The sequence below is a fragment of the Biomphalaria glabrata genome, chromosome 9, assembly GCF_947242115.1.
Source record: "Biomphalaria glabrata chromosome 9, xgBioGlab47.1, whole genome shotgun sequence".
NCBI classification, from domain to species: Eukaryota; Metazoa; Mollusca; class Gastropoda; family Planorbidae; genus Biomphalaria; species Biomphalaria glabrata.
Window position 1 is genome coordinate 4,916,182 of NC_074719.1, and position 11,303 is coordinate 4,927,484.

Here is an 11,303-nt window from a genome sequence, read left to right on the forward strand (position 1 = left end):
AAATGGGAGCATCACAGCTCTCCCGTCTCCCTCCGAAACTCCAAGCTTAAATAAATAGTCTTATTTAGTGCCCCGCATGGTTAGCCTGGTATAGAAAAGGAAAATGGTGGGGGTCTTTAGTGTACGCGGCCTCTTGCCGCGAGTCTGACCCTCCCGCTAGACAGAACAGTGTACACTGTTCTCATTCAGGCCGGTGAGGGAGAGCTCTTATTCACTTTTGCTGGCCTAGAGTTCCAAGAGCCGAAGGCTCAACTCTACCTGACAGTTTCAAGAAGAAGAAGAATCTGACTTATTTTCTTTTCAGTTCTCATTCTAAATATTTGATAGGCTTTACGATATTGTATTTTAGCCTGGGCGCATTATTGTTATTAAATCCTCAAAATTTTAATGCTTACATTATATTTCACTTTTAATAAATCAGCCCGCATTTCAACAATTCCGTTTTTAGCCCGAGCGTTCTGGTATATATTACGTTGACTTGGAACGGACCGCTTTATAACGCCCTCGCAAACACACTTCTACTTCTGGCCAGCGAATTCTATGTAAGCGTTCAATAGTTGACCACTACTAAAGACTTCAAAGCGGCATTGGCACAGTTCGGCTGCGGCCATAAACACACATCCAAACCCAACATGACTTCGATTACCAGTATGTTATGGAATGTGTGTGCGTGTGTTTCTATGGTGACGGTGTAAAGAGTTTAGCGATTGGTTGTGAATGATGCAGGCTAGGTGGCATTGTCGTCAAAAGCAGTCCTTCTCGTTGAGATGAAAGGAGGTGGCCCAGGGAAACGTTTTAAAGACCAGTTTAGCATCTGGCTGCAGCCGACTTCGGAATGAGACAGCTGTAGATTACGATTGTGAAAATATTTTAGTTGTCCTAGGCAAAAGGATATATCAGGTTCAATTTTCGTATTTTGTCACCCACAACAAGTGGGAGAAGTAGTGATAGGCAAGTGATGAGTGAGTCAGAATTCTTAAAAATATATTTTAAATTAAAAAACAAAATACCTGCTCGCAAATCTTTTTGCCGTAGCGGCAAATGTTGGAGAGATGTTCACAATTAAAGAATAGTAGATTGTAGTCTTGTCTCCCCAAGTATTTCAAAGCTTTTTTGACAATATCAGCAGTTGGTAATGGACTTAAATATATAAATAAGAATAGTTTTGATTGTGGATTGCACATTACATTAAGAAGAAATTTAGTGTAATTATTATCAAAGAGTACTTTTTTTCTTTTTACAGTGTCATAAATCTTATAATATAAGCCCACTCACGTAAAATTAATATCTAATCCATTACAAATCTGAGGTGGACCATTAGTAGCATCAGTATTTAAACTGCTTCTTTCAACAACAAATACAAAACCATTCTTCTTGAAATGAATTATTTCATTGTTTCCTGAAAGAAAAAACAGAAAAAAAAACAACAACACAGGGTTAGGGTAAACATGAAAATGTACAAGAAACTTTAAAAAAAAAATGAAATTTAAAAAATATTAATATTTAAAAGTTATATTCGTACACCCGGGGGCGCGGTGGTTGAGTGGTAAAGCGCTTGCCTTTCGGGGATACAGGTTTCGAATCATCTTGAAGACTGGGATTTTTAATTTCAGGCTCTTTGTGCCCTTTGAATCCACCCAGCTCTAATGGGTACCTGACATTAGTTGGGGAAAAGTAAAGGCGGTTGGACGTAGTGCTGGCCACATGACACCATTGTTAACCGTAGGCCACAGAAACAGATGACCTTTACATGATCTGCCCTATAGACCACAAGGTCTGAAGAGGAACTTTTATATATATATATATATTCGTACACCCCAGGTAATACATTATGGTAAATTTTTTAAAATGTTTCCTTTTCAATAAAATAATAATAAAATTTAAAAAACAACACATTATAATACACGCTAATAATACAGAGTGCGTCAAAAAATGTATACACACTTTGAACTGTCATAGACAATTTATTTCCCGTTCTACAATGCTAAATTTCAGCACATGGAAAGTTTAATGTCCAATGGGAAAAATAAATGAGAGTAATGTTCAAACTGGTGGCCTTCAGCATTGCTGAGTACGAGTCAACATTGATTCCGTACATCGTACCAAAGTGTCCACTGAGATTTAGCTGTCGCACCAGCCTTGGAATGTACACATGAAACTTGCCTTGCCTCAGATTGCGTAGCACACTACTAGCACTTACATGACTCTCACGTGCCGCTTGCCTTGACGAGTTTTGAGGTGAACGCTGAAACAGTTCCAAGACCGCAGTTGTAGCTGTACGAGGTCGCCCTGATCGACCTTTTGTGCACATCACACACTGTTCCGTGAATTTCAAATTTGTCTCGTAGACGTGTAATTGTTCACCTTGAAGTTGGTTCTGTACCATACTCACGTCTCCACTGTCTTCGAACCGCAGCAACATTCTCAAACTTTCAATACCACTTCCGCTGTTCAAAGTTACTTCCTTGCCACTCCGGTTCTGTGTGTGGTACAGAACCACCTTCACATTTATTTTTCTAATTAGACATTAAGCTTTCAATGTGCTGAAATTTAGCATTGCATTCAAAGTGTGTATGCATTTTTTTGACGCACCCTGTATATATATTCACATTTGAGTAGAGTAACACCTTTATTAAAACCACTAAATTTAGAAAGCCTTAAGGACATAAGTCTCAAAAGTAAAGTAGCAATTACCTACATACAACACTGAACCATAATCTTCAAATACAAAAACAAAATTTAGTAAAAGACGCAAATATGCTAGGACAAATTTGTACAAATACTCCTTCTTCCCTACCGCTATTAGAGCATGGAATGGGTTGCCTGAGCTAGCCAGGAAAACCAGTGACTTGGCAGAATTTAAGTCATTGGTTAATATGCATGACTAAATGCATGACGCGTAGGACGTAATCATCTTCTTTTTTGAAGTAACGTCTGTTTCATATACGATAAGTTAAAATATATGAGAAGGAATGGGCGAAAGTTTGAAAGATGGCTGGCCGTCACCCCTTCGAATTTTCACTATATATCTTTATTCTTGTACCCCAAAGAGTACTTAGTACTTACAGTGATTACAATTTTGCAATATCATTGTTATTTCTACTATTTGGAATTTTCAAGAAAGAATCTCTGGTACTTTCAAGGTTTCAAATACGGAAGTATCGATAATCTATAAATTGTAAAAAAGTGTATGATTATTTGTGTGTATGTTTGGTCTCTGTGGAATCAAATTTCTTGACTCATACGCTTGTGGCACAAACAAGCAAATTAAAAAAAAAAGAAAACTTAAAAAAAAAAATAAAAAACAAAGCTCATATTAAGTGTATCAAACTATTTTGGATCAGTCTTGTCATAAATTTGTAATAGATCTAGACTAACAATAATCTTGTCTGGACCAGTTGGAAAAAGGGGGGGGGGGGAGAAAGATCGAGGTATCTGGGTGATCGCTTTTTAAATGAATTTATATATAACAAGAGAAGGACCTGAATTTGAATTCGTGGGCCTTCTCGGGCTTCTCAAGCCAACAAGGTAAACCACTCTAGCGAAGAACATGGACGATTGTATAGTTATCTATTGTATCTATTTATTCCATTAATCGATTACCTATTTTATGTTTGTGTTCATGACTTAGAGTGAACTAATACAGTGTATACCACCATGTTTGTGTACTACAATTTCTTCCCCTTGTTCGAGATAACAAACAAAATAATTAATTACCAATAGTTAATTAACTAATAGGTTTATTTTTAAATTGATTCTTGTGTTGTCAGGTAAAAGAAAAAAAAATTTGCAAGATTTCAGCTTTATCCGAGATGGGGTGTGGGAGAAATAACGTGTACAAACCTTTTACCAGGCAGACAGAATTAGTGAATATAAGCTATGTAAAATATGATTTGGTTGGTGTGACATAATGGGGAGATAACTATTTTTGAGCTCCAGGACAGGGCACACTACTCCCAAGTAGCCCAAGACACACGACCAAATATCTAACATAAAAAACATATACAGTTCATAACACAGGTACAGTGGTAAGCTAGCTGGTAGCTCAGGAGCAAGTGGTAACTAAACATACTTTACATGACCTTAAGGGGGGTCGCTCCTGCCTTTACAATAGCTCAAAAATAGTAAACTCCCCTTTATGTCACACTTGGAAACCGATGTTTCACTACATCGCCCATGTCATTGCTAATTTTGTTTATTTATCTCTAAATATCTTTCCTATTGTTTATTTCTTACATTTTTACTTAAGGAAAAGTTTACCCCCCACATTTTGCCATATCGCTTTATTTTCTTTTTCTTTCCTAACGTATTTTTTTTAGCTTATAGAATATAGACTACCCTTATTCATTTTGTTCAAAAATCTGTTTGTTTGTTTCTAGAACTAATACACTCACCAATATAAATGGCGTAGTGTTTGTATAAACATGATGATCCACAAAACTGAAGTTTGTCTCCTTCACCTAGGTCATTGTTCACATCCTCGATATATTCTGCAATCTCCAGCTTGTTCCTGTCCATTTAGAATCTAGATGTTTTATCAGGGAAATACAGCTGAAGGTCTACTGTACATGTCCTAGAGCGCTTCAGAAATACCTTTAAAATGACATCAATTATTACCATCAATTATTAGAACCCAATAACAAATGATTCAAGAATGATGTTTTAGCAGTTAAAATGATAACTAGAACTGAACCATTGAATACAAGGTGCAGAAATGTATTTATGGGATGATAATGAAAAATAATAGTAAGTTTAGTTATGAACTATACATTAGGGCTATCCAGTAAAAAAATATCGGATGGCTGCCTGGTCGTGCGGTTTGCGCGCTGGACTGTCTTTCAGATTTATCGACGGTCGAGGGTTCAAATCCTGCCCACTCACATCCCCCACCGTCCTGTGGGAGGTTTGGACTAGGAAGTAAACTATCTTCAACTCTGAAGGAACATCCGAAACATGTAAAACAAACAAACATATATGAATCATTACAATCATTTACAACGCTCAATAGTGCGATTGGTTATAAAGACAAGACAATAGGATTGAAGAGCTTCCCTCCACATTCTACCTATGTGCGAGTTGGACTAGAAGAAACAAACATGAATAAACTGGCAAAGAGAACATGTTCATTAAAAAAAGACGTCCAAAGGAACTAAAATACGTGGCAAAAAAAAAAAGTAAAGTTCTCGTTTCAGATCTTATGGTCTATAAGGCCGATGTTGTTTCTGTGGTCTACGGTTAACTTGGGTGTCATGTGGACAGCACAACGACCAACCGCCTTTACTTTTTTTCACCAACAGGTACCCATTACAGCTGGGTGGACTCAGAGGCGCCCAAAGATATTGAAATAAAAAATTCCAGGGTGTAGCACTGGGTACTTTAAACTGCCTTAGCTCCTAATACATCCTCAAGGTTGACTCCCGAAGCTTACTGGTTAAAGCTCTTATTACTCGCCTTTGCCCCTTCTCCTGTAGGTGAAAACAGTTCCGCCGGACTTAATATCTGGGCCACACGTGAAGGCCAGGAGTTGGACTAGTTGTCAGAGGCTATTTCAGACGGATACAATTAGGAAGCATTTTATAGTTTGTGGAGTGCTTACATCCATTACCACCTCCGGCAAGGACAACCTTGCGAAACCGAAATAGATTAACATCTAAATATAGAAGTGAGAAGAAGTAGAACAGTTAGACATTGTATTGTAGACATTTATTTGAAAAGGGTTGTAATGAATACTAGAGTTCACAAGCTTAAATTATTTGCGTTGGTTTTAATGTAGCATCACAGTAGCTTGAATTCGCCTGCATATGTTCGAATCTTACAAGAATTGTGAATGAGACATCTTGGGATATTCAAACAAGAATTGTGAATGAGACATCTTGGGATATTCAAACAAGAATTGTGAATGAAGCATCTTGGGATATTCAAACAAGAATTGTGAATGAAGCATCTTGGGATATTCAAACAAGACTATATAAAAAAAGAAAGTTTCCAACCCAGACCATGCGATCTTTCGGGCACACGATGTAAAGGTCATCTGTATCTATGGCTCACTGTTAACGAGGGTGTCACGTAGCCAGCACAACGACCACCCGCCTTTACTTTGCCTCAAATAATGTCGCGTACATAGTAGAGCTGGGTGGACACAGAGGCGACAAAAGATTCGGAAATTAAAACTCCCAGTCTTCACCAGGATTTGGTGCCGGGACGTCCCCCCCCCCCCCCCCCCACCGGTTCGGAAGTCAAGCCACCGCGCCTCTAAACAAGAAATTACTCAGATAAATTAAAGAAACATATCGACAGGCGAAGCTATTGTCAAAAAGAAATACGCAAACTAAAACTCTATGACCATATTACAAGGTCTTTGGGGCTTCCTTCAGGGAACATTACCAGGAAAAAGAAGAAGAGGCAGACAGAAAAAGCGATGGGAAGACAACGCAAAAGAATGAACTTGCTTGCCATTGAAAGATGTTCAATGATGGAGTAAGACGGTCGACAGATCTTGTATGGTGCCCCAACGGTCCACCAAACTATGGAATAGGTGAAGGCGAATACTTTTAACCTTAAACTATCTCGTTGCTCATACTGTATTCCCCCTTTTCATAAGTGAATGTATTTCATGTATACATTTCTTTCTCATTTGGGCCTTTTATAGTTTGCTGATACTTTTTCTAGACATTCGTAGCGCGGTCGTTTCCAATATAAACTGCCAATGTCTAGATTGTTTATTTTGCCGCTAACATAAACATACAGCGTAATGACAGATTATAACATGCTTAATTTTTTCTTAATTAGAATGCATTATATATAACATAGCATTTATTTAATACTTACAAAATACAACCAACAAACTGTGAAAGGTATGAAATAGAAGAAACTATACCTACTGTGAAACACATTCAACTCAAATGTATCAAAACATACTTACACACTTGGTACTGTGTTAACACGTCCATGACGACATGGGGTCATACGCTAATCGATTTGAACTTTATAGACTCCAGAAATCGATGATAGTTGATTCAGTATACAATGTAGATATTCTTAAACTTCGATATAACAAACCAAAAAGAAATTTCTGTAGTTAGTGCAAAGTATAAAGAGTTTAGTTTTTTTATTAGCCGGTACACTTATTTTCGACCCTTTCTTCTCTGACATTATTTCAATTCGACCAGTCATAAAATATTTTATAATGAAAAAAATCCCCCTTTTTTTTAATAAATGAAGGGGAAGAACTCCGTCCTTAAAATTATATCTACTAATAATGTACAAGCTTTTCCCCTTATTCGATATCAAACAAAATAATTAATTACCAATATTTAATTAAAAATCGAGTATTTTTGTTTATTGATTTATGTTTTGTTAGGTCCAATAAATAATTGTTTAAAGTATCAACTTGATCGGAGAATGTGTGAGGGAGAAATAGCGTTAACATTTATATAAGGGGACTAAACCCAACAAATTTAGCCATACCTGTGAATACTGAAGGATTAGTTTCCCTTGTGCTATTAAACAAAATAATGAATTACCAGTACTCAATTGTCTAATTGTCTAGTTGGTTATTTTTCTTTTTATTGATTCATGTTTTGTTTATGTCAATGGACAATTGTGCGAAATTTCAGCTTGATCACAGAATGGGTGTGGGAGAAATAATGTGTACACACTTTTTACCAGATAGATAGAGTGAGTTGATATAAGCTTTGTAAAAAAAAAACCACACTGGATAACAGAAAATGTACTTTAACTATGTGACATGTGATGCGAGCTTATGGGAAATAAATTGACCAACCCAAAATATATTCTCATGCATACGAAACTGTCAAACTGGTAATAAAGTAGAAGAGAAAAAATGTGTAGATAAATAATGTAGAACAATTGTAGATAGACTGTGCAAAAACAACAGTAAATATCGTATCAGCCGATAAAAAATAACCATCATAATACAGGACTTATGCCTGTCTGAGGAAAAAAGATTTTATACGGTGGAAGACTTAAGAATGCTTGTTTTGTAGTCGACTCTGTTTGAAATAAATGGCGTATTTGTTTCTACTGTTTATTTTTATTTTTCTATTTCACTTGGGGGGTCACCAAATTCACTTTGCCTAACTTCCTATGTTGGTATTTCAGGCTTTTCTCGACAATGTTTCGCATGTCATAAACCTGTTCAGTGCTTGATTTGCCATTTCGGAAACAGCTGAGTAACACTAGTATAATTTAAAAAACTTTTCCATAAGTGGCTTATTTTGCCACGGTAAAATACATCATCAACATACAAATCATTGAGATATAGCCTCTTTGTTGTTTAGTTTACTCACATAAAACTGTAGTTAAGGAGCTTACTGACTAATCGGTCATGACTCTGAGCACTACTGAACATCAAGCAGGATGTATGGTTTTTGAGTTTAATGCGTGGCTTATCTTATCGGTTTCAGTCGAAATGACAAGATATATGTCAAGATTTATCCGTATTTTAATATGAGTTTAGCTTAATCTATATCATGTTAAGATGGCATGATATATCTATTATCTAGACTCTTAAATGTTTTGGTAATTTGTAGTTAATAAGCCCACTAAATAATCAGTTATTACACTAAGAACTACTAAACGTCCCTCAGGAGTTATCGAGTGGGATGTATGGTTGTGTAGTGTCTAAAATGTGGTGCTCATTTTTTTTCCAGAAGATTTATGGCAGGCCCTCCATCTCTTCTTATCTTATAGATTAAAGAATATAATTACTTACTAAAACATTTAGTGGCGATTTAAGGTCATGCGGTCCATTTAAAAATATAATAGTAGGTCCTCATCCCCTCTCTAAATTACTAGAGGATTGTATGTACCACCTTTAACAAGTAATAGTGTCTTTACTCTCATTTTAGTTACTTATTACAAGTAATAGTGTCCTTACACCAAGAGATTAGAGACAGTTTAACTGCAGCGATTGGACCCCATGATGATCTGGTAACTATTGTGAAAAAACGCAAGCTCAAAATCTATGATAAGACCTTCCTTCAGGGAAATGTACCAGGAAAAAGAAGAAGAGGCAGATAGAGAAAGCGATGGGAGGACAACATAAAAGAATGCCATTGATAGAGGCTCTAAACAAGGCAAAAGACAGGGAGGAATGGACGAATCTTGCTTGGTGCCCCAACGGGCCAACAGACTAAGAGATAGGTAAAGATAAAGGTACAATTTGTAGCAACCGTCAAAAACTAAATTTCTTATTAGAAAAATTTGCATTAAGAGTTAGGCTTTGCTGAACAAACATTTAATTGCAAAAGTCCAAAAAGTTTTGCATGTTGATCCGAAATTTTTATAGTTATGGAAAATGCTTACACCGTAAAAATATAAAATGTTTAATTGTTGGCAATCATTACTGTGTAAATACTTTTAGGACTAAGAATATTTGAGATAAAATTTGATTAAGTTTCATTTTTAAATCACCCAGGCCAGTCTCTGTATTACTAGGAATCTTTGTTTAACAAGCAAGTAAAGGTCCCACTTGCTATAGGCTAGATAATGTTAAGGTCATCAGTTTCTTTGGCCACAGGTTGACAAGCATCGTGTCATGTGGCCAACACTATGACCAATCCTTTAGGCAGACTTTACCTTAACCCGAACTAAATTTATGTACCCAATATAGTTGAGTGGACCAAGAAGCGCCCTAAAAATCCCAAAATTCAAAATTCCAGTCTTCACAAAGATTCGAACCGAGAACCCTTCTAATTGAAAATAGATTGTTTCAAGCAAAATGATAAACATTAATATCAAAGGCTAACACATTCGCTTTGTTCTTTTAAGTGTGGATATTGACTTAAAGGCCAGTTTTTAAGGAATAAATAGTTTTAACTTCATTTTGGATCCACTTATAGCATTTACTAAGCAAGTCAACAATTGGTTCTCGCCTTTCAGTTTTCAATGTAAGTCTTTAATTTTGTTAATAACCTCAACTAAATGCTAAAAAAAATATCTATATTTTGTCACACTGAAGTGTATTTTCTATTTTTTTCCCTACAATATCGTGTATAATAGTTTTCGATTTCATTTTTTTAGAACTTATCTATATAAAAAAGACAGGCTTACTGGTAGTTAATGAGCTTATATCTGTTGGACTACTTTCTAGAAATCGGTTCTTATTTTTGACGCGGAGGCAGAATGTTTCTTGAATGATCTCTGAGGTACACCAGAGATTTAGCCGCCGCTGCTTTCCCCAACCCGTTGAGCTTATTGGTCACATCTGCTCTCAAATCTGATTACTTGCTGCACCACCGGACCACACATGTAGGCATCAGTTTGAAAAAAGACCACCCATCTACCTTGAACTATCAGTGCTGCATTCTGGGAGCAAAGGTTGAAGTTCAAAGTAAGTACAACATAAACAGCTATCAGACAAACCCTGGCCGGAAAGGCGGTCATTACACGGATAAAGGCGGTCATTACACGGATAAAGGCGGTCATTACACGGATAAAGGCGGTCATTACACGGATAAAGGCGGTCATTACACGGATAAAGGCGGTCATAACACGGATAAAGGCGGTTATAACACGGATAAAGGCGGTCATTACACGGATAAAGGCGGTCATTACACGGATAAGGGCGGTTACAGAATACGGAAGTGACATAACCCTTAGGTGCGAAGTCTTCGGCAGTTTAACAGCTGGTCCAGGTCTGGATGTTGCTACGTATATAATGCAAGATCGAAGTACTGGCAGCCATTCAGGAACCTTCAGACAGGAGTTTGGGGAGGGGGGAAGGTGTTTGGTCCACGCCTGTCTGTTAGGAGAAATCTTTCCAAAGTGCCACAAGCGATAATTTGGTTTTTTACTGCGCTCCAGTTCTATCATGTGCTTTTTCAAAATAGCTTTCTATAATCTCCATTATTTACAAAACTACTGTTTATATAGTTACTCTTGTGGAACTGTTTACCAATATTCCATATTGTAAAGTTACTGTTTCTATAGTTACGTTACTATTGTGGAACTGTAGACTAACCTTTAATATTTTAAAGTTACTGTTTCTATAGTTACGTTACTATTGTGGAACTGTAGACTAACATTCAATATTTTAAAGCTACAGTTTCTATATTTCAATGCTTCAATATTTTAAAGTTACTGTTTCTATAGTTACGTTACTAGTGTGGACCTGTAGTCTAATCTTCAATATTTTAAAGTTACTGTTTCTATAGTTACGTCACTATTGTGGAACTGAAACATTCCATATTTTAAAGTTACTGTTTCTATAGTTACGTTACTATTGTGGAACTGTAACATTCCATATTTTAAAGTTACTGTTTCTATAGTTACGTTACTAT